The sequence below is a fragment of the Phyllostomus discolor genome, chromosome X, assembly GCF_004126475.2.
Source record: "Phyllostomus discolor isolate MPI-MPIP mPhyDis1 chromosome X, mPhyDis1.pri.v3, whole genome shotgun sequence".
Taxonomy (NCBI): Eukaryota; Metazoa; Chordata; class Mammalia; order Chiroptera; family Phyllostomidae; genus Phyllostomus; species Phyllostomus discolor.
Window position 1 is genome coordinate 105,770,940 of NC_050198.1, and position 15,714 is coordinate 105,786,653.

The following is a 15,714-nucleotide window of genomic DNA, read 5'->3' on the forward strand; positions in this document are numbered from 1 at the left end:
TAATTATACTTTAATAAAGCTGTTAGGATAAAAAATATCTCTGATTAATATAAGACAAAAATCCCCAACAAAATCCTAGCAAAATGAATTCAACAACACATTGAAAAAAATCACAAACCAAGGTCAAGTGAAATTTATCCCTGGCATTCCAGAATGTTTCAGCCTACAAAACTCAATCAATGTAATACATCACCTAAAACCTTTGAGATCCCTTTCTCATTGCAAATAGAGTTAAAGTCTCGCTTAAATAATTACTATGCAAGTTACAGGACTGAAATGTAGACTTTTGATGGAAAAACCAGGTTGCTTTGTTTGTAAGTAAATTTATTGGTGTATTTTGTTTTCTTATTTGCTCTTCTGAAATTCTCTGAGAAATGTCCTTTGATTACGTATAGTGTGGCAAAATAATTAGAAACACTGATATTCTAAAATCCAATGGCTGGAGTTACAACAGTAGGATTTGTCTGAGGTGCTTTGGATTGTTTAAAGGAACCTTAAATTTTTCAGGAGAGAGGGACAGACATTGCCAAAGTAGTAGATACAGGTACTCCAGAAATAAATGTGTGTCACAACTTAGAATAAGGGAATGAGAATGAAAATGAAATAAATGCTATTCTATTTCTAGTTTTGCCATTGGCCTAGACACTTCTCTCCCTCTCTGTCTCTCTTTTTGTACTCCTCAGTTGAGGATATGATCTTTTATTAATTATAGAGAGAAAGAAAGGAAAGGGAAAGAGAGAGAGACATCAATGTGAGAGAGAAACACTCATTAATTGCCTGCCTTGACTGAGGATCAAATGCATAACATCTTGGTATATGGAGCGACATTCCAACCAAGTGGGCCACCAGGCCAGGGAACGCACTTCTCTTTAGGCCTCTATTTTATTATCTTAGAAATAGTTTGGGCAAATGATATCTTAGGAATTTCTCAGGTATACTTTTCTTCACTTACTTAAGAATATGATTATTGATTGTAGAGGGAGAGGAAGGGAGGGGGAGAGAGAGAGACATTGATATGAGAGAGAAACACTGATTGTTTTCTTCTTGCACACACACCCTGCACTTCAAACCCAGGCATGTGCCCTGGCCAGAATGGAACTCACAGCCATTTGGTGTATGGGACAACGCTCCAACCAACTAAGCAACCCAGTCCGGGCTCTGCTGTGTTTTAGTTAACAATTTTTTGTGAGTCAGCTGTGATCGACCTGGTTTAGTTTGACAATCATAATGTTAAAATAATAGTATTTTTGGCATAAGACAGTAACTGTGTCCCCCAAATGCTCACCTATAATGCCTTCTATCCCAGGGAAGGATTTACCCCCTGGTAGCATGGTGTGTTATGATACATAAATACAATAGGGGAAAATTTAGTTTGAAGATTGGGAATACAGTTTCCTTCATCTGGTTTTAGTACAAAAGACATTCAAAGTTTTTTTGGTCATACTTAATTTTTTTTTCTGTTTAAGACCAAACATTTAACAAAGTGAATGCTGTGATATGACAAATGTTCTTATCTTTTAACCACATCAATTGTAGTTTGTATTTTGAAACCAATAGTTTTAAAGATGGCAGTGGAAAGTGTATCTAAATAAAGTTTTTAAAAATTCACTTTGCATTTCGACTATTCCTTTTTCTGCAGATCTTCATTTAATATTTTTCTTTGAATGGTCATCCTTTTGTATGTGAAAATAATGACTACTACTTTTTTATTTTATCTAGTATAGTTTGCATAATAAGAACTCTCAGTTTTAATTTGGTATTGAATGGATTGTTATAAAATGTTTATTTTTCATTATGTTTAGAAACAAATATACTTACAAGAACATGATGAGAACAAAAACTAGAGTATGAACATTAAAAACATGATCATCCTTCAGCAAAATATAAACTTGCCATGACTAAAGGGTTTTTTTATCATCCACATTATCCCAAGAACAAATGAGTAATACTATTCTTTCTTCATGTTTTCTCTTGTCATGAGGTATTTAAAGGAGTTTTTAAAATATGGCATAAGAAGACTGAGTTGTAAGTAAAAGTCTCTTTCTGAGTGCATACGTTACAAGTTAAACTGGACAAAAGTATTTTTTTCAATATTGTGTAGGGCATTGTACATCAATTTGTTAGCTTTAAGTGATTTATCACTTTTAAAAAAGTGATAATTACAGATTTTATTCTTAGTATCATAAATATTAAAGTACACATAACAATATTAGGAATTTGATTTTCAGAAATATTTTTCGCCCTGGCTGGTGCAGCTCAGTGGATTGAGCACCAGCTGGGAACCAAAGTGTCCCAGGTTCGATTCCCAGTCAGGGCACATGCCTGGGTTGCAGGCCATAATCAACCAGCAACCGCACATTGATGTTTCTCTCTCTCTCTCTCTTTCTCCCTCCCTTCCCTCTCTAAAAATAAATAAATAAAATCTTTAAAAAATATTTTTCTACTGTTGTTACCCATTTTATTAAAACTCAGAAAGCAAAGGTAATAAAAACCTTTATTACTTAACATTAGTGAAGATCACCTATCCATTGAGAAAGAAGTGTGCTTCGATTCCAATGAAGCAGCCATATTTTTGGCAGGTGGGCAAATTTCTGTGGAAGCTGAAGGTTGAGGGCTCATTCTGGAGAGGAGTACTGGGCACTGTAGCATTTGTACAAAAAAACAGTTGGTGGGACTGCAGACTGGGGCAGCTACTGTGGAAAGCAGTGTGGAGATACTTCAAAAAAAGTAACCATGGAGCTGCCTTTTGACCCAGCGATCACACTGCTGGGATTATACACTGAGAATCCTGAATCACCAATTTGAAAGAACGCAAGCACCCCTGTGTTCATCACAGCGTTACGTACAATCGCCAAGATGTGGAAGCAGCCCAAGTGCCCATCAGTAGGTGAGTGGATGAAAAAGCTGTGGTGCATTTACCCAGTGGAATACTACTCGGCTGTCAAAAAGAACATTTTACCCTTTACAACAGCATGGATGGACCTGGAGAACATTATGCTCAGTGAAAGAAGCCAGGCAGAGAAAGACAAATACCATGTGATTTCACTCATCTGTGGAATCTCATGAACGCACTGAACTCACAAGGAAAATGGGGGCGGATTCATAGACAGAGAGCAGATGACAGCTAGTGGTAGGGGGGAGGCAAGGGGGTGAGGGACTGAGCAAAAAGGAAAAAGGGTTCATGGACACGGACAACAGTACAGGGATTGGTAGGGGAGGGGGTATAAGGGGACTAAATGGTAATGGGAAAACACAATAAACATACATATACTCATTTTAGATTTATATTTTAAAGCATAATGTTCAAAGCAGCAGTTATAATCAGTTATATCATCTCGAAGGGGTAATGCCCATCAAGTAAAGTGGAACAAATCTCTTTCTAAGACCTTAACAATATGTATGTTTGCCTGACATTTATGCTCACATCTTAAAATCTATCGAGCAACAGTAATTGGGGGTGTGAGCCATTCACAGGTGAGTTTCTTATAGACTCCATGTAGATTGCGGAGGAGGCGAATATATTATGTCTTGTATAGAATGAAAATGTTTCACGCAAGTTTGGCATGAAACACTGCACTTAGACCTGTATTTTGATCTGAGATACTTGATCAAGGATTTAATTATCACAGATAAGCACTACAACCATTTTGAGAACAATTTGATTTATCATTCGGAAAGGGTCAGAGTGTTACACTCATACAAAACAATCTACAAGGTAGATTTGAAAAACAAAACACAGTTGTTTTGAACAACACGCTAAGCAAAGATTTTTGGTTTTAGTTCTGAACAGGGTTGCATTAAATGAAAGACTGTGATGGACAACACTCATCATATCATATACTGTCACATGTCATGTGCAGGATTTGAGCTAATTCTAACTGACACTGTGGTTCACCTCGTAACAGTTCAAAGCGTCCTTGAAATCCTTTGTAGGCGAAGTCTTCATTAAGCAAACAAACAAACAATGGAGGGCTCCTTTGTTTTACAGAATCCTTCGTCATAAGGTTTTATTTTTAAATGGGCAGGTCTCCTGGCACATTGAGATGTTTACTGCTGGGTCATTAACCATCTGAAAAAATAGCTACCACTCAGAGCAATTTGAGATTTACAAGCCGTTTCTAATCAAATGTGATTAGAAATTAAAATTAAGGTTATAAATGACAATGTGTGATTTAATTAACCAAAGATTGATCTTTACCATAATGCATTTGAGAATGCAAGTATTGTGTATACAAGGAGACCTATGTAAAACTTTGAGGTTGCTTTATGTGAAAAGGCTTGAATTTATTAATATTTTAATGATTCAAGTACACCTTAGTGGTGCATTTCTCTAACACCAGAATATTTTGCTCTATGACAGATAGATGGGAAATAAATTTGTATAAACTACTGTGAGTATTTGTTCTGGGCATAATAAGCACCTTGAGATTTTTTTCCTATGCCTACATGTAAGATCATCCAAAAATTGTCTTGCTTTTGACCCCTACTTTTGAATACCTTCTATTGGTGGAAGAAATTATGTATTTTAAATATTTTACTGTGTCCTGTATATTTTAAGTAAATGTTGATTCATAATTTTCACAAAATAGAACTCACCCTATTTATGCATATAATTTCATTGCTTTGAAAAGTATATATAATCTCATAACCATAATAGAAAAACTAAAATATTTTTCTTCTTTTAGTTTTTTTCCTTAAAAATCATCCATTTTGTGTTCAGTGAATTTTTTGCTGATGATAATATATATATAGCATAGTTTTAAATTTAAACTCTGTGAGGACTGTGAGTTAAGAATATCATTCTTTCTGGTATGCATTTATTCTGTCCTTCAAAATATATTTTTCAGTAGTTACAGAAAGCAAAGTAAAAAATGCAAAGTAAAATCTTTCATGCTTACTTCCATGTAGTAGCTTTCCATGAACTTTTCATCACAAAATGAAAATTCATATGTCTTTCTCTGTCTACCTCAGCTGCCAAGTACATTAATCAGTTGAAGCCTTCTGCATATCTCAGGAGTCTAGTGGATTCCATTAGTTTCTAGTCATTGGCTTTCCTTACAGCAATGCTTTCCACCTGAAGGTAAGTTCAGACATATAACAAGATCATCATCCTGTTTTTCATTCAAAATAAAAATAGCTTTATTGAGCCCCACATAACAATACATGTTCATACCACTTAGATCACATACCGTATAAAGTTAAAATGCAACCCCCCCCCAAAAAAAAACTAGCCCTGGCTTGTAGTCACTCAAATATTAACATGCAGGCATAAATGAGAGACATAATCTAGACATATTTTTCTACTCTTTAATCCTGAATAAGCTACCTGCAATCTTTAGGTCATAAATTGCTCATCACTGTTTCATCTAGTCTCTTTGGTGTTTGTACCTATTTTACTCCGCACTGTGTTTTAACCTGCAGTGCTTCTTCTGGCAAAGGAGACGACATGAATTTCAAAACAAGAGAAAGGAGAGAGGCAGAGAAAGATGGAGCGAGATGGTAGAAAAGAAAGGAATCCGTCTGCTTTTCCTCTGACATCTTTTCCCAAGGAAGAATAATTCATGTGTTGGGCATGTTTACTTTTAGAGACACTAAAGGTTCAAAGGTTCAGGAGTATCGGTCCTTTTTATAAGATCATACTCTATAAAATGGATTTTGGGGGGGTTATTGATTATTATTGGACAGGAAGATCATTATTTCTAAATCTATGAATACTTTTAAGTTTTAAAATAAAAATTCAAATTCCATTTTGTGGCAAAAACATAAGAAAGCAAAAAATGCAGTTAATATGCTAAAAGATTAAAATATTATATTCATGAAATAAGAATAACACACTGCAAGAAATGAGCAGTCAAAAGGTAGGAGCAGGCATGTACAATATACATACATATCATACAATTTTAGCTTAAGAAATTTTCAGTGAAAGTTTTGTTTTGCAGTATATTTGCAAAAGTTTTCACTGGGAATTTCTTAAGCGGAAATTTACAAATCTCCTAGAAGGTAGAACCAAAACACTAATAGATGAAAACTGGAAAGAATAAAGAAAAGGCTGAAAGGATCAAATCAAGAGGTCCAATATTTAACTAACAAGACTTTCTTATAAAGAAAACTGAAAAACCAGAGATGAGAACATTATCAAAGAAATATATAAGAATATTATTTTCAGGACTGAAGGGCATAAGCCTATAAATTAACAGTACCCATTAAGAGCTTAATAAAACAAACAAAAATACTCAGCAAATAAACTAAACACTAACATTATCATTGCCATCATCAGCATCATCAGTAACAACAGCAAAAATAACACACACGTACACAAACCCAGAAAACCTCATATATCAAGGAATGAAAACCAGAATGACATGTGATTTTTCAAAAGTCACATCATATACCAGAAGTCAGTTAAGCAACACCTTCATGTTGTAGTACATGGAATTTAAAGCCTCCAGTCCAAATAACACCTAAGTATGAGACTAAACTATAGATATTATTTAAACAAGCAAAGACTGATGTTCTACATTGTAGAGAAGCCTTTCTTAAAAATCTACTGAAGGAGGTAATCCAGCCCTGGCTGGTGTAGCTCAGTGGACTGAGTGCTGGCCTGTGAACCAAAGGGTCGCAAGTTTGATTCCTGGTCAGCACATGCCTGTGTTGTGGGCCAGTAGGGGTCGTGACTGGGACTCGAACCTGTGACCTTTTGGTTCTCAGCCCATACTCAATCCACTGAGCTATACCAGCCAGGGCAACAAACAATTATTTGTAAAATGGCAAAATTCTATTTTTCTATAGCTCTGAGGTGATACTGTCTTTTTCTTGTATTCTCTTGAAGATTCTTGCAAAGGCAGAAAGCATGATAAGGTGTAAGATGTAGTGAAACTGAAGCATGGTTTTAAAATTTACTTTCTCTTTTAGCAATTAATCCATTTGTCGGCTTCCCCTTCTTTATAATACACTCCTTCAAAAGCATCTGTAGGTGGTGTCTTCACTTCCCATGTTCCAAATATATTTTGAATCGAATGCATTTCTTGTTACATCTTAACCACTACATTTGTTCTTTTCAAGGTCATGACCTCTACATCTCTAAGTGCACTAGTCAATCATCACTCATCAATCTATACATATCAAACTTATTTCAAATGAAAGGGGAAATGAGTTTGAGCTCTATTTTCCTTGCTTTCGATTTCTTTCCTCAGCAAGATTTTTTACAATCAATCTTCACACAGGAAAACAATGGACTGGAAATGATTGTCATAGGAAGGACTGACAATCACAGATTTTAACGTATCAACAAGAAAGCAAGCAAGCAAAAAACCTTGTCTTGAAATGCAGCCGACCACAGGAAAATGCAGATGTGTGTAGGTGAAAAAATGCAACTTCCATACCTTGGTTCCAGTCTATCTCTGAGCCAGAGGGGAGATGTTGTATGTTTTGCCACAGAGTCAAATATACTTTCATGTAGTTTGCTTCCGAAGTTGGGGTTTGCTTTATAAATACATGTCCTGATCTTCCACGTTGTATTGGCTGAAGACTTCCTATTCTTTCTGTGGTACTTTAAGAAAAAATGAGCTAAAGAGTGTCACAGGCAGGTTTTTCAAAGTCCATGGGGCTACCTGAGCCTTTGATTAAATTCATGCTGTGTTCAGTTTCCCTTTCCACCCCCATCCCTTCCAGTCACTTTGGTGAATTGCCTGATGCGAGAAAGCAAAGGATTATTCACCCCATGAGCACACATTCGATACATGGAAAATAGAAAGTGTTGTCAGGACAGATTGCTACCTTAGTGATGTAAACTTGCATGTAAAAGAAGCAAATAGGCAATTTTCGGAGGACCATGAAGCAAGAAAACCTCACTGAAACACAACTCACTTACACATTGCTTCAGGTTGCTGCAAAAAAATTTTCAAGGAAAATTATGTATCAAAATTATAATGACTAAAATGAAACAAAATGCCCATCTTGACTTCCTATGTTCCCATCAGGAGCAAAAGCAATACTGAAATTACAAGCAGGATAAACAAGCTAACTTCTACTACGGTGGTGCTATAATCTTCCAGACACCATTTGGTCTTTCTTCGTAGGATAGTCTCTCATCTGATGTTTGAATGTAGAGCCTTTATTGTTGTTCTTATCATTTGATATCATAACTACCTACTCATGCATAGGTTTCATCTGCTTAGCAAACCACCATGACTGATACAGTATTATAGGTGCTGCACAAATAAGAATCTTTCTATATGCTTTCACTTATTCATGAAATAAATGTTCATTGTATTTTTGCTGGTGCCAAACACTCCAGTGGGTACTGGGGAAAAAAGTTGAAACACAACAGCAATTACTACTAATACTTAAATAGTTCACACATTGCGTCAGGTACTTTTCTGTTCACTGAATATGTTTATTAAATTCTCTCAATGTTTTTTAGGAATAGGTACAATATCATTGATTTACACATGAAGAATTGAAGTGCAGAGAGGTTAAATAACCTGTTCCAGTTTCTTGTCTAGCAAGTGGTGTTAAAATACCAGGCAGCACGGCGCCCAAGCCCAGTCTCCTTCTCCGTTGTACTAGACTAGCTTTTCATCTCATGGATTTTACAATCTACTGGGATTACAGATTCTAAAGTAAGCCAATAAGTTATTATTTTACTTATAACATGTAGTACTTAACGTCAAATGAATAAGAACAAAATAATACGAGAAAGAGTAAAGGATGTATAATTTCGGGTGGGGCAGTAACAGAAACCAAAATGGATCAGTACAGAAACGAAAGCGCTGTACCCAAAATAGTATCAATAAACATATTTTTATATTCTCTTTAAAAATCAAACCTAGAGTTATATAGTAAGGTATTTCAATCTTTCCAAATAAAAAAATTGGATCTTTAGAAGGTTTTCTCTAAATTAAAAAGAAATGGAATAATCTCTCACTCGGTTCAGTTTTTGCAACTAAAATAAAAGATACATTGTGGTTCAGCTGGTTTGGTTTGTCTTACTTATAAAAACATTTTATCTTCAGAATTATAATGGCTAAAAACTGCAATCAATGTAGTTAAATGCCCAAATTACCCATAGACTCAGTGTTTCATTGACTGTGAATCAACGCTGAGTAAAATGCGACCCTATTATAATAAGAATGATCAATAGGGAATTACTGAAATCTGCATTTAAGTGATATGTCATGTTAAAATTGCCATTTGTCTCAGATTCTGCATGACAGTTGCTCTAGCTGAAATAATTTTCATGAGTTTTATTGCTGCCATATCAAAGGGTAGAAGACAAAAGCGAATAAAATAATTGAAGATCAAGAATATGTATTTTGCAAGAATTTTAAGTAAGAAAGGGACATTTGGGTGTGACATATATAAAAAGCTGCATAAAATCTGAACTGTATAGATGCAAATTTACATTTGATTGTCAAAATCAAAAGGTTTAAAATTCATATTCAGGTTCTTAGGTTGTTTTTTCCGAACATTCTCTTCTCAAAGGCTTGATTGTGTTTTTCATGTTTGTATGTAATATGCAGGTGTCAATTTCATTAAAAATTTTTAAAAGGGTTGTATAGCAATAAATGCTTGCTGATATAATAGACCAATCACCTACATACATTCCTTTCAAATTAGTCATAGTCAAACCAAGCATTTTAAAATTTCATCTCATAAAGTATTAATTTTATTGATTGCTATAGCACATTTTTAAAAATAATTTGTATGTGAAAGTGTTTTATTTTTGAAACCGTAAGTCACAGTGCTTTGGTGAAGTATATTGAATTTCAGCAGAACTTGCTTAGTTTGTTTTCTAGATTTTTAAGTGACCCGACTTAAAGTATCATTATTCTAATGAATTTTGTCATTTCTATTGTCTGCTTGGTTTAACTATGCTGATCATAGTCATCAAATGAGGTGCTATCTGACATTTAGACAGTTTAACAAAATATTTTTTTAATTTTGTTTCTGTAAAACACACACATTGGTAAAACAAACTAAAAGTAAATCAAATTATATTGTGTTAACATTTTTCCCAGAACTACCTAGTGGATTGATTGATTTATTAATAGGAATTAGTAGAAGGCTTTGTTCTTCTACAGAATCATGAACTGCATAGATATAAGGCATTCACACTTGGGTGAGCCTAAAACTTGAACATTTAACATTATACTGTCCAGTGTAAGAGATTTTAGAGATAATACGGGCAATAACACATGCTTAATTTAATTAATTAATTAATTGCCTAATGCAGTCAACAATTAGCTTTTAAAATTACTCATCTTCATAAAGAAAAAAATAATCCCATGATATACAGGAATGAAAAATATTAAAGGGATACTAAAGAAGTAGAGTACAAACGTAATACAGAAACTCAAGCTAATGAATATAATTAAAATCTTATTTTTGAGAAAAAATCGAAATAAAACAAAGCAAAATGAAATTCAATATAAATACATTGTATCCCAGCTGGCTCCCTTTTACTACAGCTCACTTCTCCTACCTCTGTGACTTTCACAATAAACTTGCACTTGTACCTGAGCCTTGAGTCTGAATTGTTTCTTGGCCAAACTCAAGGACTGGGGCCTAACATCTGGCCATTCACCATGAACAACTTCAGGCAGTGGGGGACGTAACTCAAGGTTGAAATGTCCAATTGGTGTCCGGAGTGCTGGGGAATTGGCTAGTGTGGAAAAACTCCCCACACATTTGGAGTTAGAAGTGTTGTGAGTTGAAAAACAGTTTTTCTTTACATTATTAAAAATATGTCATGTGTATATACAAACAAAAAACCATGTGTATATGAACAAAGTGGACAAATAAAACAAAAAAAATTCTCCCTGTAATTGGAGTACATATTTCTACTGACACAGATGTATACTCCATGTATGTCTGTCATGTATGTCTCTCTCATGTATGATATAATTTTTATTAGTTTCCATTTTAAATCTGTGAAAAAACATATAACTCACCTGCACCTCCCTTTCTTCATAGATTATGTCCCTGCCTTATTTGGCAGAGTAAATGTTTGTGTTTTAATGTCTAGACAACAATTTTTAGTTGCTTGTAAATGATGACTGGGAAATTTTAAAAAAGCTTGTTCTTTTAAGTCTTTTAAACATTTGTCCTATCATCTAACTCATTCAAATCATTTGCATTGTTTTTGAATTAGAAACTTTATCCCATTTTATTTCCTATCACCATGAATTCCAGGTAAGCGAATCTCCAGGAAATTATTTTTGTTTTTTCAGAGAAACATACATGTAGGTGTTGCAAATAAATACTGCATTAAAACTTGAGTTTCCAGTCAAGTGAGTTTGTAGCCAAACCAAAATGGAGGTTGGGCTGCCAGCCTCAGCAAAAGCCATACTCGTGAGGCAGGTGCTGGAGACAAAGGAAAGAGGTTTATTCAGGCATCACACGACCTGGGAGAATGGTGGACACCTGTCTCAAAGACCATCTCCTCTCCCTATCCAAGCCTGAGGTTCTCAAAGGGTCAGGGAAGGACAGGGTTTTTCCCATCCAATGATCTTTCTGGGTTTTGGAAAGTTCAGTGTAAGAACCTCCCTCCAATGCCATATGAGCCAATGGGAGAGACTCCTCCATGCTCCGACTGTATATGCTAACAGGTTTACAGAGTTGCAAAAGCTTGGACTAGGAATTTAGCCACTTAGGGATTCATAATCTACATCTATATAATGTGAATAAAGCTGTAGTTAGTAGGGTTCAATGAGACAATGATGCAAAATGTTTCAACACCTACTGTTGGAAACCACCCTGCTTGGTTCCAGAAGCTGTAATCCCCCGTGGCTAAGGCTGAGTATAAAGACCTTGGGACCATAAACCATTAAGGAGACAAAGCTTATCTTCCCTATAGGGGTGCTGCCTCTGCCCCCTTTTACTTCACCCTGCTTGGCCCCAGGAGGATGACTGGTTAACCAATGACGGGTGAGATTCCTCAAGGGAGGGACGACCTAAGACAGGCATGGTCATGATGGGGCCCTCAGGGAAGGACTTGGGGGGCTACAGAAAAAGGGGTGATGGACCCTCACCCCTCGGCTTTCACAGAGCCTGAGTCCTCATTCTGTCTGAAAGAAGTCTGCTAATCTCTTGGCTGCCTTCTGGTGCCTTCTTTCCCACATTGTCCCCTTCCCACCTCCTCTCTGGTCACTGTCAGCCTGTTCTTTATTTCCATGTGTTTGGTTCTATTTTGCCTGTTTGTTTGTTTTGTTGTTTAGGTTCCAGTTACAGGTGAGATCATCTGGTATTTGTCTTTCACCGCCTGGCTTGTTTCGCTTACCATAATGCTCTCCAGCTCCATCCACACTGTTGCAAAGGGTAGGAGCTCCTTCTTTCTGTCTGCTGCATAGAATTCCATTGTGTAAATGGACCATAATTTTTGATCCATTCATTCACTGGTGGGCATCTAGGTGGTTTCCAGCACCTGGCTATTGAAAATGGTGCTGCTATGAACATTAGGGTGCATAGGTTCTTTTGGATTGGTGTTTCAGGGCTCTTAGAGTATAATATAATCCCAGTAGTAGAATTGCCAGGTCAAAAGGCAGTTCCATTTTTAGTTTTTTTGAGGAATTTCCATTCTGTTTTCCACAGTGGCTGCACCAGTCTGCATTCCCACCCACAGTGCACTAGGGTTCCCTTTTATCCACAACCTTGCCAGCACTTGTTGTTTTTTGACTTATTAATGATAGCCACTCTGACCAGTGTGAAGTGGTAGCTCACTGTGGTTTTAACTAGCATCTCTCTGATGGCTAGTGATGCTGAGCATCCTTTCATATGTCTCTGGGCCCTCTGTCTGTCCTCCTTGGAGAAGTGTCTGTTCAAGCCCTTTGCCCATTTTTTAATTGGGTTGTTTGTCTTCCTGGAGTGGAGTCATGTGAGTTCTTTATATATTTTGGAGGTCAAATCCTTGTCCGAGGTATCATTAGCAAATATTTTTTCTTGTACAGTTGGTTCCTGTTCTGTTTTGTTGATGTTTGCTTTAGCCATGCAGAAGCTTTTTAGTTGGGTGTACTCACATTTGTTTATTCTTTCCTTACGTCCCTTGCCCTTGGGGATGTATTGGTAAAAACATTGCTGCATGGGATACCTGAAATTTTCCGGCCAATGTTTTCCTCCAGGACGTTTATGGTGTCATGACATATTTAAATCTTTTAACCATCTTGAGATTATTTTGGTGTATGGTGTAAGTTGGTGCTCGAGTTTCATTTTTTTTTTTTTTTTTGCATGTAGCTGTCCAGACCTCCCAACACCTCCTTGGTTAAGTTTATTCCTAAGTAGGAAAGTGAACATTTTTATGGGGCCTGCCTAGAAGTTGTGTTCATGATTTCTGGCTATATTTTATTAGTCTAAATTTGTTGAAGAGGCTATTTTTGCTCCATTTTATGCTTCTGGCCCCTTTGTCAAATACTAATTGACCCTAGAGACATGGGTTTATTTCTGGGCTCTCTGTTCTATTGCATTGGTCCATGTGTCTGTTCTTATGCCAGTACCAGACTGTTTTGATTACCGTGGACTTTCAATATTGTTTAATGTCAAGTATAGTGATCTTTCCGACTTTGTTGTCCATTCTCAAAATTGCTGAGGTTATTCAGGGTCATTTATGGTTCCATATACATTTTTGAAATTTTTTTTTATATCTGTGAAATATGTCATTGGTATTTTAATAGGAATTGCATTGAATCTATAGATTGCTTTGAGTAGTATGGACATTTTGATTATGTTAATTCTTCCAGGCCATGAACATAGTATATGCTCTCATTTATTGGTGTCTTCGTTCATTTCTTTCTTCAGTGTTGTATAGTTTTCTGAGTACAAGTCTTTTACCTCCTTGGTTAAGTTTATTCCTAAGTAGGAAAGTGAAAATTTGTATGGGGCCTGCCTAGAAGTTGTACTCGTGGCTTCTGGCTCCATGCTACTAGTCTAAATTCATTCACAATCAGTAGTAATCCTATTTCCTAGCTTCAAAAGAGACCGGGAAATCTAATCTACCAGCCTATGCAAAAGGGAAGGAAACAATTATAGCAAGCAGGTAAGCAATCTTCGCCACACTGAATAAATTCATGAAGTCACAAAATTCCAGAAATATGCTATCTTTAGAGAGGGCTTTTTGGAAAGTTGGAGGTCATTTCAGCTATAAACTTATCTATAATTTGATTTGATGAGAAAATACATATGTTGCGCGTGGGTCACCGGCCAGCAGTGACCATGGAACGCTGTGGATGGCTCGCCGAAAAACACGCGAGAAACAAACACACAAACATGCACAGAGACAGACTAGTTTCTGTGGGGAAGCAGGGACGAAATGGCCACCCCCCTAGTGGGGAGGGCCCTGATTTACCATCCATACCTGCTTTTATTGGGCTCATTTTGCATAATAATTCAGGTAAAGTACAGTACTCATCAGGGGGAAGTAAGGAACTATAGAAAACAAGGAACTCTGCCGGTCTATTGAGTCGGGGTCAAAGAGCTGTAAGACTTTGAGGAACAAACTAACTCCCTCCTTGGACCCTTCTCATTCAGCTGAGAGCATTCTAAACAAAGCAGGTTTCACAGGAATTTACATGTTCTTTCTTAGGCCTGATCACCCGGGGAACCCGCCCTTTTCAGCACAGAGCTGCACCACCCTGTCGTTGTTTCAGGCTCAGGTGGGGCAAGGGAACCGAGGCAACCAAGAGATAAGGAGATTTTCTCCCAGACGACGAGAACTCAGGCTATGTCAAAGCCGAGGAGCGAGGGTCCATCACCCCCTTTTGCTGCAGCCCCCCAAGTCCTTCTTTTGGGGGGCCTCCCACGTGATCGTGCCTGTCTTAGGTCGTTCCCCCCTTGGGGAATCTTACCCGTCTTTGGCTAACCGACCAAGCTTTTTGGGGTTCAGTTATGAATGAAGCAGCAGAAGCATCATTCCTGCCAGGGAGATAAGCTTTTGTCTCCTTGCTGGCTTATGGTTCCAAGGGCGTTCCTTTAGCCTTAGCCTAGGCGGGGGTTTCAGCTTCTGATACCAGTCAGGGCAGTTCCCAACATACATATGCTCTATTTCTTTATCTTTGAAATTTCTCATTTGTTTGACCATCTGACACAGGGTGTTGTTTATTGTACAGCCGATATATGTCTTACTTTACTATGGGAAAGTTATATCTTATTAATTTCTTCATAGTAAGTCCATTTGTATACGTGCTTTATAGAAGAGATAAGGAATACATTTCCTTCCTATAATAATTTTATCTGCAAGCCCCAGATACTAATCCTCAATTTTTCTGCATATGCCTAGTACTAATGAAATCTCCTTGCTAATCAAGGTCTATTTTGGAAGGGAATACATTGATGAAACAATTCTTCCTTTCACTGTAGCTTTTCTATAATCAGTAGATTCTCAAGTCTTACATGAAATAACACTGCATAAACAAACAGAATTATGAAAGCCACGTGCTTTATATGTTTATAAACACCTAGTTAGGCAGGCATTGATACTTTTCCATACAATTAACTATGCTTTCCACATCGATATTTTTCATAAATGCAAGTACTTTAGTAGAGAACTACAAAAAATAAGAATGTATTCATTGATAGCTGTTTCACATATAGTTTTTCTCAACCATAAGACTATATTTGTCTCTTCTCAGTTTATTAATTGTGGGATGATATAAAGAATGGTCTACTAATTAGAATAAACTTACCAATTTCTTCTGCAGAATTCTTCTGTGAAAACTTTTCTAT